Here is an 18,206-nt window from a genome sequence, read left to right on the forward strand (position 1 = left end):
GGTTACCTAGTGGGCATTTGGACTATGTAGATTACCTATCATGCACTTGGACTATGTAGGTTAACTAGCGGGCATTTGGACTATCTAGGTTACCTAGCGGGCACTTGGACTATGTACGTTCCCTAGCGGGCAATTGGCCTATCTACGTTACCTAGCGGGCACTTGGACTATATAGGTTAACGAACGGGCACTTGGACTATGTAGGTAACCTAGTGGTCACTTGGCCTGTCCCGGTTACCTAGCGGGCACTTGGACTATGTAGGTTAACTAGCGGGCACTTGGACTATCTAGGTTAACTAGCGGGCCCTTGGTCTATGTAGTTTAACTACCAGGCCCTTGGACTATGTAAGTTAACTAGAGGGCACTTGGACGATCCTGGTTAACTAGCGGGCACTTGGACTATCTAGGTTAACTAGCGGGCACTTGGAATATGTAAGTTCCCTAGCGGGAACTTGGACTATGTAGGTTCCCTATTGGTTACTTGGACTGTCTAGGTTAACTAGCGGGCAATTGGACTGCCTAGGTTACCTAGTGGGCACTTGGACGATGTAGTTTACCTAGCAGGCACTAGGACTATGTAGGTTCCCTAGCGGGCATTTGGACTATATAGGTTACCTAGCGGGCACTTGGACTATGTAGGTTATCTAGCGGGCACTTGGACTATGTAGGTTAACTAACCGGCACTTGGACTATCTAGGTTAGCTAACAGGAACTTGGACTATCAAGGTTACCTAGTGGGCACTTTGACTATGTAGGTTACCTAGCGGTCACTTGGACTATCTAGAGTAGCTAACGGGTACTTGGGCTATCTAGGTTACCTAGCGGGCACATGGACTATGTAGGTTAACTAGCGGGCACTTGGACTATGTAGGTCAACTAGCGGGCCATTGGACTATCTAGGTTAGCTAACGGGCACTTGGACTATCTAGGATACCTAACGGGCACTTGGATTATGTAGGTTCCCTAGCGGGCACTTAAACTATGTAGTTTTCCTTGCGGGCATTTGGACTATGTAGGTTACCTAGCGAGCACTTGGACTATGTAGGTTCCCTAACGGGCACTTGGACTATGTAGGTTCCTTAGCGGTCACGTGGGCTATGTAGGCTCCCTAGAAGGCACTTGAACTATGTAGGTTACTTATCGCGCACTTTGACTATGTTGGTTATCTAGCGGGCACTTGGACTATCCAGGTTAGGAAGCGGGCACTTGGACTATGTAGGTTACCAAACGGGCACTTGGACTATCAAGGTTAACGAACGGCCACTTGGACTATGTATGTAACCTAGCGGGTACTTGGACAGTCTAGGTTACATAGCGGGCACTTGGACTATCTAGGTTAACGAACGGGCACTTGGACTATGTAGGTTAGCTAACAGGCACTTGGACTACCTAGGTTACCTAGCAGGCACTTGGACGTTGTAGGTTAACTAGCGGGCACTTGGACTATCTAGGTTTACTAGCGGGCACTTGGACTATCTAGGTTAACTAGCGGGCACTTGGACTATCTAGGTTAGCTAACGGGTAATTGGACTATCAAGGTTACCTAACGGGCACTTGGACTATGTAGGTTACCTAGCGGGCACTTGGACTATCTAGGTTACCTAGCAGGCACTTTGACTATCTAGGTTAACTAACGGGCACTTGGACTATGTAGGTTGCCTAGCGAGCACTTGGACTATGTAGGTTCCCTAGCGGTTACTTGGACTGTCTAGGTTAACTAGTGGGCAATTGGACTGTCTAGGTTACCTAGTGGGCACTTGGACTATGTAGTTTACCTATCAGGCACTTGGACTATGTAGGTTAACTAGCGGGCACTTGGACTATCTAGGTTACCTAGCGGGCACTTGGACTATGTACGTTCCCTAGCGGGCAATTGGGCTATCTACGTTAACTAGCGGGCACTTGGACTATGTAGGTTAACGAACGGGCACTTGGACTATGTAGGTAACCTAGTGGTCACTTGGCCTGTCTAGGTTACCTATCGCGCACTTTGACTATGTTGGTTATCTAGCGGGCACTTGGACTATCCAGGTTACGAATGGGTACTTGGACTATGTAGGTTACCAACGGGCACTTGGACTATCTAGGTTAACGAACGGACACTTGGACTATGTAGGTAACCTAGCGTGCACTTGGACTGTCTAGGTTACATAGCGGGCACTTGGACTATCTAGATTAACGAACGGGCTCTTGGACTATGTAGGTTAGCTAATAGGCACTTGGACTACCTAGGTTAGCTAGCAGGCACTTGGACGATGTAGGTTACCTAGCGGACACTTGGACGATTTAGGTTAACTAGCTGGCACTTGGACTATCTAGGTTAACTAGCGGGCCCTTGGACTATGTAGGTTTACTAGCGGGCACTTGGACTATCTAGGTTAACTATCGGGCACTTGGACTATGTAGGTTACCTAGCGGTCACATGGACTATGTAGGTTACCTAGCGGACACTTCGACTATCTAGGTTAGCTAACGGGCAATTGGACTATCGAGGTAACGTAACGGGCACTTGGACTATCTAGGTTACCTAGCAGGCACTTTGATTCTAGGTTACCTAACGGGCACTTGGACTATGTACGTTCCCTAGCGGGCAATTGGCCTATCTACGTTAACTAATGGGCACTTGGACTATGTAGGTTAACGAACGGGCACTTGGACTATGTAGGTAACCTAGTGGTCACTTGGCCTGTCTCGGTTACCTAGCGGGCACTTGGACTATGTAGGTTAACTAGCGGGCACTTGGACTATCTATGTTAACTAGCGGGCCCTTGGTTTATGTAGGTTAACTAGCAGGCCCTTGGACTATGTAAGTTAACTAGAGGGCACTTGGACGATCCTGGTTAACTAGCGGGCACTTGGACTTTCTAGGTTAACTAGCGGGCACTTGGAATATGTAAGTTCCCTAGCGGGAACTTGGACTATGTAGGTTCCCTAGCGGTTACTTGGACTGTCTAGGTTAACTACCGGGCAATTGGACTGTCTAGGTTACCTAGTGGGCACTTGGACTATGTAGTTTACCTAGCAGGCACTTGGACTATGTAGGTTCCCTAGCGGGCATTTGGACTATATAGGTTACCTAGCGGGCACTTGGACTATGTAGGTTTTCTAGCGGGCACTTGGACTATGTAGGTTAACTAAAGGGCACTTGCATTTTCTAGGTTAAGTAACAGGCACTTGGACTATGTATGTTCCAGAGCGGGCAATTGGACTATGTAGGTTCCCTAGCGTGCACTTGGACTATGTAGGTTCCATATAGGGCACTTGGACTATGTAGGTTAACTAGTGGACAATTGGACGATCTAGGTTAACTAGCGGTCCCTTGGACTACGTAGGTTAACTAGCGGACACTTGCACTATGTAGGTTACCTAGCGGGCACTTGGACTATCTAGGTTAACTAGCGGGCCTTTGGACTATGTAGTTTAACTAGCGGACACTTGTACTATGTAGGTTAATTAGCGGGCACTTGGACTATCTAGGTTACCTAGCAGGCACTTTGACTATCTAGGTTAACTAACGGGCACTTGGACTATGTAGTTTGCCTAGCGAGCACTTGGACTATGTAGGTTCCCTAGCGGTTACTTGGACTGTCTAGGTTAACTAGTGGGCAATTGGACTGTCTAGGTTACCTAGTGGGCACTTGGACTATGTAGTTTACCTATCAGGCACTTGGACTATGTAGGTTAACTAGCGGGCACTTGGACTATCTAGGTTACCTAGCGGGCACTTGGACTATGTACGTTCCCTAGCGGGCAATTGGGCTATCTACGTTACCTAGCGGGCACTTGGACTATGTAGGTTAACGAACGGGCAATTGGACTATGTAGGTAACCTAGTGGTCACTTGGCCTGTCTAGGTTACCTAGTGGGCACTTGGACAATGTAGGTTAACTAGCGGGCACTTGGACTATATAGGTTAACTAGCAGGCCCTTGGACTATGTAAGTTAACTAGAGGGCACTTGGACGATCCTGGTTTACTAGCGGGCACTTGGACTATCTAGGTTTACTAGCGGGCACTTGGAATATGTAAGTTCCCTAGCGGGAACTTGGACTATGTACGTTCCCTAGCGGTTACTTGGACTGTCTAGGTTAACTAGCGGGCAATTGGACTGTCTAGGTTACCTAGTGGGCACTTGGACTATGTAGTTTACCTAGCAGGCACTTGGACTATGTAGGTTAACTAGCGGGCACTTGGACTATCTAGGTTACCTAGCGGGCACTTGGACTATGTAGGTTAACTTGCAGGCCCTTGGACTATCTAGGTTACCTAGTGGTCACTTGGTCTATGTACATAACCTAGCGGGCACTTGGACTATGTATGTCCCCTAGAGGGCACTTCGACTATCTAGGTTAACTAAAGGGCACTAGGACTATCTTGTTTAACTAGCGGGCACTAGGTCTATCTAGGTTACATAGCGGGCACTTTTACTATGTAGGTCAACTAGCGGGCCCTTGGACCATCTAGGTAAGCTAAAGGGCACTTGGATTATGTAGGTTCCCTAGCGGGCTCTTAAACTATGTAGTTTTCCTTGCGGGCATTTGGACTATGTAGGTTACCTAGCGAGCACTTGGACTATGTAGGTTCCCTAACGGGCACTTGGACTATGTAGGTTCCTTAGCGGTCACGTGGGCTATGTAGGCTCCCTAGAAGGCACTTGAACTATGTAGGTTACTTATCGCGCACTTTGACTATGTTGGTTATCTAGCGGGCACTTGGACTATCCAGGTTAGGAAGCGGGCACTTGGACTATGTAGGTTACCAAACGGGCACTTGGACTATCAAGGTTAACGAACGGCCACTTGGACTATGTATGTAACCTAGCGGGCACTTGGACAGTCTAGTTTACATAGCGGGCACTTGGACTATCTAGGTTAACGAACGGGCACTTGGACTATGTAGGTTAGCTAACAGGCACTTGGACTACCTAGGTTACCTAGCAGGCACTTGGACGTTGTAGGTTAACTAGCGGGCACTTGGACTATCTAGGTTTACTAGCGGGCACTTGGACTATCTAGGTTAACTAGCGGGCACTTGGACTATCTAGGTTAGCTAACGGGTAATTGGACTATCAAGGTTACCTAACGGGCACTTGGACTATGTAGGTTACCTAGCGGGCACTTGGACTATCTAGGTTACCTAGCAGGCACTTTGACTATCTAGGTTAACTAACGGGCACTTGGACTATGTAGGTTGCCTAGCGAGCACTTGGACTATGTAGGTTCCCTAGCGGTTACTTGGACTGTCTAGGTTAACTAGTGGGCAATTGGACTGTCTAGGTTACCTAGTGGGCACTTGGACTATGTAGTTTACCTATCAGGCACTTGGACTATGTAGGTTAACTAGCGGGCACTTGGACTATCTAGGTTACCTAGCGGGCACTTGGACTATGTACGTTCCCTAGCGGGCAATTGGGCTATCTACGTTAACTAGCGGGCACTTGGACTATGTAGGTTAACGAACGGGCACTTGGACTATGTAGGTAACCTAGTGGTCACTTGGCCTGTCTAGGTTACCTATCGCGCACTTTGACTATGTTGGTTATCTAGCGGGCACTTGGACTATCCAGGTTACGAATGGGTACTTGGACTATGTAGGTTACCAACGGGCACTTGGACTATCTAGGTTAACGAACGGACACTTGGACTATGTAGGTAACCTAGCGTGCACTTGGACTGTCTAGGTTACATAGCGGGCACTTGGACTATCTAGATTAACGAACGGGCACTTGGACTATGTAGGTTAGCTAATAGGCACTTGGACTACCTAGGTTAGCTAGCAGGCACTTGGACGATGTAGGTTACCTAGCGGACACTTGGACGATTTAGGTTAACTAGCTGGCACTTGGACTATCTAGGTTAACTAGCGGGCCCTTGGACTATGTAGGTTTACTAGCGGGCACTTGGACTATCTAGGTTAACTATCGGGCACTTGGACTATGTAGGTTAGCTAACAGGCACTTGGACTACCTAGGTTACCTAGCAGGCACTTGGACGTTGTAGGTTAACTAGCGGGCACTTGGACTATCTAGGTTTACTAGCGGGCACTTGGACTATCTAGGTTAACTAGCGGGCACTTGGACTATCTAGGTTAGCTAACGGGTAATTGGACTATCAAGGTTACCTAACGGGCACTTGGACTATGTAGGTTACCTAGCGGGCACTTGGACTATCTAGGTTACCTAGCAGGCACTTTGACTATCTAGGTTAACTAACGGGCACTTGGACTATGTAGGTTGCCTAGCGAGCACTTGGACTATGTAGGTTCCCTAGCGGTTACTTGGACTGTCTAGGTTAACTAGTGGGCACTTGGACTGTCTAGGTTACCTAGTGGGCACTTGGACTATGTAGGTTAACTAGCGGGCACTTGGACTATCTAGGTTACCTAGCGGGCACTTGGACTATGTACGTTCCCTAGCGGGAAATTGGGCTATCTACGTTAACTAGCGGGCACTTGGACTATGTAGGTTAACGAACGGGCACTTGGACTATGTAGGTAACCTAGTGGTCACTTGGCCTGTCTAGGTTACCTATCGCGCACTTTGACTATGTTGGTTATCTAGCGGGCACTTGGACTATCCAGGTTACGAATGGGTACTTGGACTATGTAGGTTACCAACGGGCACTTGGACTATCTAGGTTAACGAACGGACACTTGGACTATGTAGGTAACCTAGCGTGCACTTGGACTGTCTAGGTTACATAGCGGGCACTTGGACTATCTAGATTAACGAACGGGCACTTGGACTATGTAGGTTAGCTAATAGGCACTTGGACTACCTAGGTTAGCTAGCAGGCACTTGGACGATGTAGGTTACCTAGCGGACACTTGGACGATTTAGGTTAACTAGCTGGCACTTGGACTATCTAGGTTAACTAGCGGGCCCTTGGACTATGTAGGTTTACTAGCGGGCACTTGGACTATCTAGGTTAACTATCGGGCACTTGGACTATGTATGTTACCTAGCGGTCACATGGACTATGTAGGTTACCTAGCGGACACTTCGACTATCTAGGTTAGCTAACGGGCAATTGGACTATCGAGGTAACGTAACGGGCACTTGGACTATGTAGGTTCTCTAGCGGGCACTTGGACTGTCTAGGTTAACTAGTGGGCAATTAGACTGTCTAGGTTACCTAGTGGGCACTTGGACTATGTAGTTTACCTATCAGGCACTTGGACTATGTAGGTTAACTAGCGGGCATTTGGACTATTTAGGTTACCTAACGGGCACTTGGACTATGTACGTTCCCTAGCGGGCAATTGGCCTATCTACGTTACCTAACGGGCACTTGGACTATGTAGGTTAACGAACGGGCACTTGGACTATGTAGGTAACCTAGTGGTCACTTGGCCTGTCTCGGTTACCTAGCGGGCACTTGGACTATGTAGGTTAACTAGCGGGCACTTGGACTATCTATGTTAACTAGCGGGCCCTTGGTTTATGTAGGTTAACTAGCAGGCCCTTGGACTATGTAAGTTAACTAGAGGGCACTTGGACGATCCTGGTTAACTAGCGGGCACTTGGACTTTCTAGGTTAACTAGCGGGCACTTGGAATATGTAAGTTCCCTAGCGGGAACTTGGACTATGTAGGTTCCCTAGCGGTTACTTGGACTGTCTAGGTTAACTACCGGGCAATTGGACTGTCTAGGTTACCTAGTGGGCACTTGGACTATGTAGTTTACCTAGCAGGCACTTGGACTATGTAGGTTCCCTAGCGGGCATTTGGACTATATAGGTTACCTAGCGGGCACTTGGACTATGTAGGTTTTCTAGCGGGCACTTGGACTATGTAGGTTAACTAAAGGGCACTTGCATTTTCTAGGTTAAGTAACAGGCACTTGGACTATGTATGTTCCAGAGCGGGCAATTGGACTATGTAGGTTCCCTAGCGTGCACTTGGACTATGTAGGTTCCATATAGGGCACTTGGACTATGTAGGTTAACTAGTGGACAATTGGACGATCTAGGTTAACTAGCGGTCCCTTGGACTACGTAGGTTAACTAGCGGACACTTGCACTATGTAGGTTACCTAGCGGGCACTTGGACTATCTAGGTTAACTAGCGGGCCTTTGGACTATGTAGTTTAACTAGCGGACACTTGTACTATGTAGGTTAACTAGCGGGCACTTGGACTATCTAGGTTACCTAGCAGGCACTTTGACTATCTAGGTTAACTAACGGTCACTTGGACTATGTAGTTTGCCTAGCGAGCACTTGGACTATGTAGGTTCCCTAGCGGTTACTTGGACTGTCTAGGTTAACTAGTGGGCAATTGGACTGTCTAGGTTACCTAGTGGGCACTTGGACTATGTAGTTTACCTATCAGGCACTTGGACTATGTAGGTTAACTAGCGGGCACTTGGACTATCTAGGTTACCTAGCGGGCACTTGGACTATGTACGTTCCCTAGCGGGCAATTGGGCTATCTACGTTACCTAGCGGGCACTTGGACTATGTAGGTTAACGAACGGGCAATTGGACTATGTAGGTAACCTAGTGGTCACTTGGCCTGTCTAGGTTACCTAGTGGGCACTTGGACAATGTAGGTTAACTAGCGGGCACTTGGACTATATAGGTTAACTAGCAGGCCCTTGGACTATGTAAGTTAACTAGAGGGCACTTGGACGATCCTGGTTTACTAGCGGGCACTTGGACTATCTAGGTTTACTAGCGGGCACTTGGAATATGTAAGTTCCCTAGCGGGAACTTGGACTATGTACGTTCCCTAGCGGTTACTTGGACTGTCTAGGTTAACTAGCGGGCAATTGGACTGTCTAGGTTACCTAGTGGGCACTTGGACTATGTAGTTTACCTAGCAGGCACTTGGACTATGTAGGTTAACTAGCGGGCACTTGGACTATCTAGGTTACCTAGCGGGCACTTGGACTATGTAGGTTAACTTGCAGGCCCTTGGACTATCTAGGTTACCTAGTGGTCACTTGGTCTATGTACATAACCTAGCGGGCACTTGGACTATGTATGTCCCCTAGAGGGCACTTCGACCATCTAGGTTAACTAAAGGGCACTAGGACTATCTTGTTTAACTAGCGGGCACTAGGTCTATCTAGGTTACATAGTGGGCACTTTTACTATGTAGGTCAACTAGCGGGCCCTTGGACCATCTAGGTTAGCTAAAGGGCACTTGGATTATGTAGGTTAACTAACGGGCACTTGGACTATGTAGGTTAACTAGCGGGCACTAGGACTGTCTAGGTTACCTAGCGGGCACTTGGATTATCTAGGTTAACGAACGGGCACTTTGATTATGTAGGTTACATAGCCGCCACTTGGACTATCTAGGTTAGCTAACAGGCACTTGGACTATCTAGGTTCCCTAGCGCGCACTTGTACTATCTAGGTTACCTAGCTGGCACTTGGACTTTGTAGGTCAACTAGCGGGCCCTTGGACTATCTAGGTTAGCTAACGGGCACTTGGACTATCTAGGTTACTTAACGGGCACTTGGATTATGTAGGTTCCCTTGCGGGCACTTAGACTATGTAGGTTTCCTTGCGGGCATTTGGACTATGTAGGTTACCTAGCGAGCACTTGGACTATGTAGGTTCCCTAACGGGCACTTGGACTATGTAGGTTCCCTAGGGGTCACGTGGACTATGCACGCTCTCTAGAAGGCACTTGGACTATGTAGGTTACCTATTGGGCACTTTGACTATGTAGGTTAACTAGCGGGCACTTGGACTATCCAGGTTACGAAGCGGGCAATTGGACTATCGAGGTTAACGAACGGACACTTGGACTATGTAGGTAACCTAGCGGACACTTGGACTGTCTAGGTTACATAGCGGGCACTTGGATTATCTAGGTTAACGAACGGGCACTTGGACTATGTAGGTTAGCTAACAGGCACTTGGACAATCTAGGTTAGGTAACGGGCACTTGGACTATCTAGGTTACCTAGTGGGAACTTGGACTATGTTGGTTACCTAGAGGCCACTTTGACTATCTTGGTTACCTAGCTGGCACTTGGACTATGTAGGTTAATTATCGGACACTTGGACGAACTAGGTTAACGAGCGGGCCCTTGGACTTGCAGGTTACCTAGCGGACACTTGGACTATCTAGGTTAGCTAACAGGAACTTGGACTATCTAGGTTACCTAGTGGGCACTTTGACTATGTAGGTTACCTAGCGGTCACTTGGACTATGTAGGGTAGCTAACGGGTACTTGGGCTATGTAGGTCAACTAGCAGGCCATTGGACTATCTAGGTTAGCTAACGGGCACTTGGACTATCTAGGTTAACTAGCGGGCCCTTGGTCTATGTAGGTTAACTAGAGGCCCTTGGACTATGTAAGTTAACTAGAGGGCACTAGGACTGTCTAGGGTAGCTAACGGGTACTTGGGCTATCCAGGTTACCTGGCGGGCACTTGGACTATGTAGGTTAACTAGTGGGCACTAGGACTGTCTAGGTTACCTAGCGGGCACTTGGATTATCTAGGTTAACGAACGGGCACTTGGACTATGTATGTTACATAGCCGCCACTTGGACTATCTAGGTTAGCTAACAGGCACTTGGACTATCTAGGTTCCCTAGCGCGCACTTGTACTATCTAGGTTACCTAGCTGGCACTTGGACTATGTAAGTTTCCTTGCGGGCATTTGGACTATGTAGGTTACCTAGCGAGCACTTGGACTATGTAGGTTCCCTAACAGGCACTTGTACTATGTAGGTTCCCAGGGGTCACGTGGACTATGTACGCTCTCTAGAAGGCACTTGGACTATGTAGGTTACCTATTGGGCACTTTGACTATGTAGGTTAACTAGCGGGCACATGGACTATCCAGGTTACGAAGCAGGCAATTGGACAATCGAGGTTAACGAACGGACACTTGGACTTTGTAGGTAACCTAGAGGGCACTTGGACTGTCTAGGTTACATAGCGGGCACGTGGATTATCTAGGTTAACGAACAGGCACTTGGACTATGTAGGTTAGCTAACAGGCACTTGGACAATCTAGGTTAGGTAACGGGCACTTGGACTATCTAGGTAACCTTGTGGGAACTTGGACTATGTTGGTTACCTAGCGGCCACTTTGACTATCTTGGTTACCTAGCGGGCACTTGGACTATGTAGGTTACCTAGCGGACACTTGGACTATCTAGGTTAGCTAATAGGAACTTGGACTATCTAGGTTACCTAGTGGGCACTTTGACTATGTAGGTTACCTAGCGGGCACTTAGACTATCTAGGTTAGCTAACGGGCACTTGGACAATCTAGGTTAGCTAACGGGCACTTGGACTATCTAGGTTACCTAACGGGCACTTGGATTATATAGATTCCCTAGCGGGCACTTAGACTATGTAGGTTTCCTTGCGGGCATTTGGACTATGTAGTTACCTAGCGAGCACTTGGACTATGTAGGTTCCCTAACGGGCACTTGGACTATGTAGGTTCCCTTGCGGTCACGTGGACTATGTAGGATCCCTAGAAGGCACGTGGACTATGTAGGTTACCTATCGCGCACTTTGACTATGTTGGTTATCTAGCGGGCACTTGGACTATCCAGGTTACGAATAGGCACTTGGACTATGTAGGTTCCCTAGCGGTTACTTGGACTGTCCAGGTTAACTAGTGGGCAATTGGACTGTCTAGGTTACCTATTGGGCACTTGGACTATGTAGTTTACCTATCAGGCACTTGGACTATGTAGGTTAACTAGCGGGCACTTGGGCTATCTACGTTACCTAGCGGGCACTTGGACTATGTAGGTTAACGAACGGACACTTGGACTATGTAGGTAACCTAGTGGTCACTTGGCCTGTCTAGGTTACCTAGCGGGCACTTGGACTATGTAGGTTAACTAGCGGGCACTTGGACTATCTAGGTTAACTAGCGGGCACTTGGACTATCTAGGTTAGCTAACGGGTAATTGGACTATCAAGGTTACCTAACGGGCACTTGGACTATGTAGGTTACCTAGCGGGCACTTGGACTATCTAGGTTACCTAGCAGGCACTTTGACTATCTAGGTTAACTAACGGGCACTTGGACTATGTAGGTTGCCTAGCGAGCACTTGGACTATGTAGGTTCCCTAGCGGTTACTTGGACTGTCTAGGTTAACTAGTGGGCACTTGGACTGTCTAGGTTACCTAGTGGGCACTTGGACTATGTAGGTTAACTAGCGGGCACTTGGACTATCTAGGTTACCTAGCGGGCACTTGGACTATGTACGTTCCCTAGCGGGAAATTGGGCTATCTACGTTAACTAGCGGGCACTTGGACTATGTAGGTTAACGAACGGGCACTTGGACTATGTAGGTAACCTAGTGGTCACTTGGCCTGTCTAGGTTACCTATCGCGCACTTTGACTATGTTGGTTATCTAGCGGGCACTTGGACTATCCAGGTTACGAATGGGTACTTGGACTATGTAGGTTACCAACGGGCACTTGGACTATCTAGGTTAACGAACGGACACTTGGACTATGTAGGTAACCTAGCGTGCACTTGGACTGTCTAGGTTACATAGCGGGCACTTGGACTATCTAGATTAACGAACGGGCACTTGGACTATGTAGGTTAGCTAATAGGCACTTGGACTACCTAGGTTAGCTAGCAGGCACTTGGAAGATGTAGGTTACCTAGCGGACACTTGGACGATTAAGTTTAACTAGCTTGCACTTGGACTATCTAGGTTAACTAGCGGGCCCTTGGACTATGTAGGTTTACTAGCGGGCACTTGGACTATCTAGGTTAACTATCGGGCACTTGGACTATGTAGGTTACCTAGCGGTCACATGGACTATGTAGGTTACCTAGCGGACACTTCGACTATCTAGGTTAGCTAACGGGCAATTGGACTATCGAGGTAACGTAACGGGCACTTGGACTATCTAGGTTACCTAGCAGGCACTTTGATTCTAGGTTAACTAATGGGCACTTGGACTATGTAGGTTGCCTAGCGAGCACTTGGACTATGTAGGTTCTCTAGCGGGCACTTGGACTGTCTAGGTTAACTAGTGGGCAATTAGACTGTCTAGGTTACCTAGTGGGCACTTGGACTATGTAGTTTACCTATCAGGCACTTGGACTATGTAGGTTAACTAGCGGGCATTTGGACTATTTAGGTTACCTAACGGGCACTTGGACTATGTACGTTCCCTAGCGGGCAATTGGCCTATCTACGTTACCTAACGGGCACTTGGACTATGTAGGTTAACGAACGGGCACTTGGACTATGTAGGTAACCTAGTGGTCACTTGGCCTGTCTCGGTTACCTAGCGGGCACTTGGACTATGTAGGTTAACTAGCGGGCACTTGGACTATCTATGTTAACTAGCGGGCCCTTGGTTTATGTAGGTTAACTAGCAGGCCCTTGGACTATGTAAGTTAACTAGAGGGCACTTGGACGATCCTGGTTAACTAGCGGGCACTTGGACTTTCTAGGTTAACTAGCGGGCACTTGGAATATGTAAGTTCCCTAGCGGGAACTTGGACTATGTAGGTTCCCTAGCGGTTACTTGGACTGTCTAGGTTAACTACCGGGCAATTGGACTGTCTAGGTTACCTAGTGGGCACTTGGACTATGTAGTTTACCTAGCAGGCACTTGGACTATGTAGGTTCCCTAGCGGGCATTTGGACTATATAGGCTACCTAGCGGGCACTTGGACTATGTAGGTTTTCTAGCGGGCACTTGGACTATGTAGGTTAACTAAAGGGCACTTGCATTTTCTAGGTTAAGTAACAGGCACTTGGACTATGTATGTTCCAGAGCGGGCAATTGGACTATGTAGGTTCCCTAGCGTGCACTTGGACTATGTAGGTTCCATATAGGGCACTTGGACTATGTAGGTTAACTAGTGGACAATTGGACGATCTAGGTTAACTAGCGGTCCCTTGGACTACGTAGGTTAACTAGCGGACACTTGCACTATGTAGGTTACCTAGCGGGCACTTGGACTATCTAGGTTAACTAGCGGGCCTTTGGACTATGTAGTTTAACTAGCGGACACTTGTACTATGTAGGTTAACTAGCGGGCACTTGGACTATCTAGGTTACCTAGCAGGCACTTTGACTATCTAGGTTAACTAACGGTCACTTGGACTATGTAGTTTGCCTAGCGAGCACATGGACTATGTAGGTTCCCTAGCGGTTACTTGGACTGTCTAGGTTAACTAGTGGGCAATTGGACTGTCTAGGTTACCTAGTGGGCACTTGGACTATGTAGTTTACCTATCAGGCACTTGGACTATGTAGGTTAACTAGCGGGCACTTGGACTATCTAGGTTACCTAGCGGGCACTTGGACTATGTACGTTCCCTAGCGGGCAATTGGGCTATCTACGTTACCTAGCGGGCACTTGGACTATGTAGGTTAACGAACGGGCAATTGGACTATGTAGGTAACCTAGTGGTCACTTGGCCTGTCTAGGTTACCTAGTGGGCACTTGGACAATGTAGGTTAACTAGCGGGCACTTGGACTATATAGGTTAACTAGCAGGCCCTTGGACTATGTAAGTTAACTAGAGGGCACTTGGACGATCCTGGTTTACTAGCGGGCACTTGGACTATCTAGGTTTACTAGCGGGCACTTGGAATATGTAAGTTCCCTAGCGGGAACTTGGACTATGTACGTTCCCTAGCGGTTACTTGGACTGTCTAGGTTAACTAGCGGGCAATTGGACTGTCTAGGTTACCTAGTGGGCACTTGGACTATGTAGTTTACCTAGCAGGCACTTGGACTATGTAGGTTAACTAGCGGGCACTTGGACTATCTAGGTTACCTAGCGGGCACTTGGACTATGTAGGTTAACTTGCAGGCCCTTGGACTATCTAGGTTACCTAGTGGTCACTTGGTCTATGTACATAACCTAGCGGGCACTTGGACTATGTATGTCCCCTAGAGGGCACTTCGACCATCTAGGTTAACTAAAGGGCACTAGGACTATCTTGTTTAACTAGCGGGCACTAGGTCTATCTAGGTTACATAGTGGGCACTTTTACTATGTAGGTCAACTAGCGGGCCCTTGGACCATCTAGGTTAGCTAAAGGGCACTTGGATTATGTAGGTTAACTAACGGGCACTTGGACTATGTAGGTTAACTAGCGGGCACTAGGACTGTCTAGGTTACCTAGCGGGCACTTGGATTATCTAGGTTAACGAACGGGCACTTTGATTATGTAGGTTACATAGCCGCCACTTGGACTATCTAGGTTAGCTAACAGGCACTTGGACTATCTAGGTTCCCTAGCGCGCACTTGTACTATCTAGGTTACCTAGCTGGCACTTGGACTTTGTAGGTCAACTAGCGGGCCCTTGGACTATCTAGGTTAGCTAACGGGCACTTGGACTATCTAGGTTACTTAACGGGCACTTGGATTATGTAGGTTCCCTTGCGGGCACTTAGACTATGTAGGTTTCCTTGCGGGCATTTGGACTATGTAGGTTACCTAGCGAGCACTTGGACTATGTAGGTTCCCTAACGGGCACTTGGACTATGTAGGTTCCCTAGGGGTCACGTGGACTATGCACGCTCTCTAGAAGGCACTTGGACTATGTAGGTTACCTATTGGGCACTTTGACTATGTAGGTTAACTAGCGGGCACTTGGACTATCCAGGTTACGAAGCGGGCAATTGGACTATCGAGGTTAACGAACGGACACTTGGACTATGTAGGTAACCTAGCGGACACTTGGACTGTCTAGGTTACATAGCGGGCACTTGGATTATCTAGGTTAACGAACGGGCACTTGGACTATGTAGGTTAGCTAACAGGCACTTGGACAATCTAGGTTAGGTAACGGGCACTTGGACTATCTAGGTTACCTAGTGGGAACTTGGACTATGTTGGTTACCTAGAGGCCACTTTGACTATCTTGGTTACCTAGCTGGCACTTGGACTATGTAGGTTAATTATCGGACACTTGGACGAACTAGGTTAACGAGCGGGCCCTTGGACTTGCAGGTTACCTAGCGGACACTTGGACTATCTAGGTTAGCTAACAGGAACTTGGACTATCTAGGTTACCTAGTGGGCACTTTGACTATGTAGGTTACCTAGCGGTCACTTGGACTATGTAGGGTAGCTAACGGGTACTTGGGCTATGTAGGTCAACTAGCAGGCCATTGGACTATCTAGGTTAGCTAACGGGCACTTGGACTATCTAGGTTAACTAGCGGGCCCTTGGTCTATGTAGGTTAACTAGAGGCCCTTGGACTATGTAAGTTAACTAGAGGGCACTAGGACTGTCTAGGGTAGCTAACGGGTACTTGGGCTATCCAGGTTACCTGGCGGGCACTTGGACTATGTAGGTTAACTAGTGGGCACTAGGACTGTCTAGGTTACCTAGCGGGCACTTGGATTATCTAGGTTAACGAACGGGCACTTGGACTATGTATGTTACATAGCCGCCACTTGGACTATCTAGGTTAGCTAACAGGCACTTGGACTATCTAGGTTCCCTAGCGCGCACTTGTACTATCTAGGTTACCTAGCTGGCACTTGGACTATGTAAGTTTCCTTGCGGGCATTTGGACTATGTAGGTTACCTAGCGAGCACTTGGACTATGTAGGTTCCCTAACAGGCACTTGTACTATGTAGGTTCCCAGGGGTCACGTGGACTATGTACGCTCTCTAGAAGGCACTTGGACTATGTAGGTTACCTATTGGGCACTTTGACTATGTAGGTTAACTAGCGGGCACATGGACTATCCAGGTTACGAAGCAGGCAATTGGACAATCGAGGTTAACGAACGGACACTTGGACTTTGTAGGTAACCTAGAGGGCACTTGGACTGTCTAGGTTACATAGCGGGCACGTGGATTATCTAGGTTAACGAACAGGCACTTGGACTATGTAGGTTAGCTAACAGGCACTTGGACAATCTAGGTTAGGTAACGGGCACTTGGACTATCTAGGTAACCTTGTGGGAACTTGGACTATGTTGGTTACCTAGCGGCCACTTTGACTATCTTGGTTACCTAGCGGGCACTTGGACTATGTAGGTTATCTAGCGGGCACTTGGACTATCTAGGTTAACTAGCGGGCCCTTGGTCTATGTAGGTTAACTAGAGGCCCTTGGACTATGTAAGTTAACTAACGGGCACTTGGACAATCTAGGTTAACTAGCGGGCACTTGGACAATCTAGGTTAGCTAACGGGCACTTGGACTATCTAGGTTACCTAACGGGCACTTGGATTATATAGATTCCCTAGCGGGCACTTAGACTATGTAGGTTTCCTTGCGGGCATTTGGACTATGTAGGTTACCTAGCGAGCACTTGGACTATGTAGGTTCCCTAACGGGCACTTGGACTATGTAGGTTCCCTTGCGGGAACTTGGACTATGTAGGTTCCCTAGGGTTACTTGGACTGTCTAGGTTAACTAGCGGGCAATTGGACTGTCTAGGTTACCTAGCGGTCCCTTGGACTACGGAGGTTAACTAGCGGACACTTGCACTATGTAGGTTACCTAGCGGACACTTGGAATATCTTGGTTAATGAGCGGGCCTTTGGAATATGTAGTTTAACTAGCGGACACTTGCACTATGTAGGTTACCTAGCGGGCACTTGGACTATGTAGGTTAACTAGCAGGCCCTTGGACTATGTAGGTTAACTAGAGGGCACTTGGACGATCCTGGTTAACTAGCGGGCACTTGGACTATCTAGGTTAACTAGCGGGCAATTGGACTGTCTAGGTTACCTAGTGGGCACTTGGACTATGTAGTTTACCTAGCAGGCACTAGGACTATGTAGGTTCCCTAGCGGTCATTTGGACTATATAGGTTACCTTGTGGGCACTTGGACTATGTAGGTTATCTAGCGGGCACTTGGACTATGTAGGTTAACTAGCGGGCTCTTGGACTATGTAGGTCTACTAGCGGGCCATTGGACTATCTAGGTTAGCTAACGGGCAATTGAACTATCTAGGTTACCTAACGGGTACTTGGATTATGTAGGTTCCCTAACGGGCACTTGGACTATGTAGGCTCCCTAGAAGGCACTTGGACTATGTAGGTTACCTATTGCGCTCTTTGATTTATGTTGGTTATCTAGCGGGCACTTGGACTATCCAGGTTACGAAGCGGGCACTTGGACTATGTAGGTTACCAAACGGGCACTTGGACTATCTAGGTTAACGAACGGACACTTGGACTATGTAGGTAACCTAGCGGGCACTTGGACTGTCTAGGTTACATAGCGGGCACTTGGACTATCTAGATTAACGAACGGGC

The sequence above is a fragment of the Tenrec ecaudatus genome, unplaced genomic scaffold, assembly GCF_050624435.1.
Source record: "Tenrec ecaudatus isolate mTenEca1 unplaced genomic scaffold, mTenEca1.hap1 Scaffold_146, whole genome shotgun sequence".
In the NCBI taxonomy this organism is placed as follows: domain Eukaryota; kingdom Metazoa; phylum Chordata; class Mammalia; order Afrosoricida; family Tenrecidae; genus Tenrec; species Tenrec ecaudatus.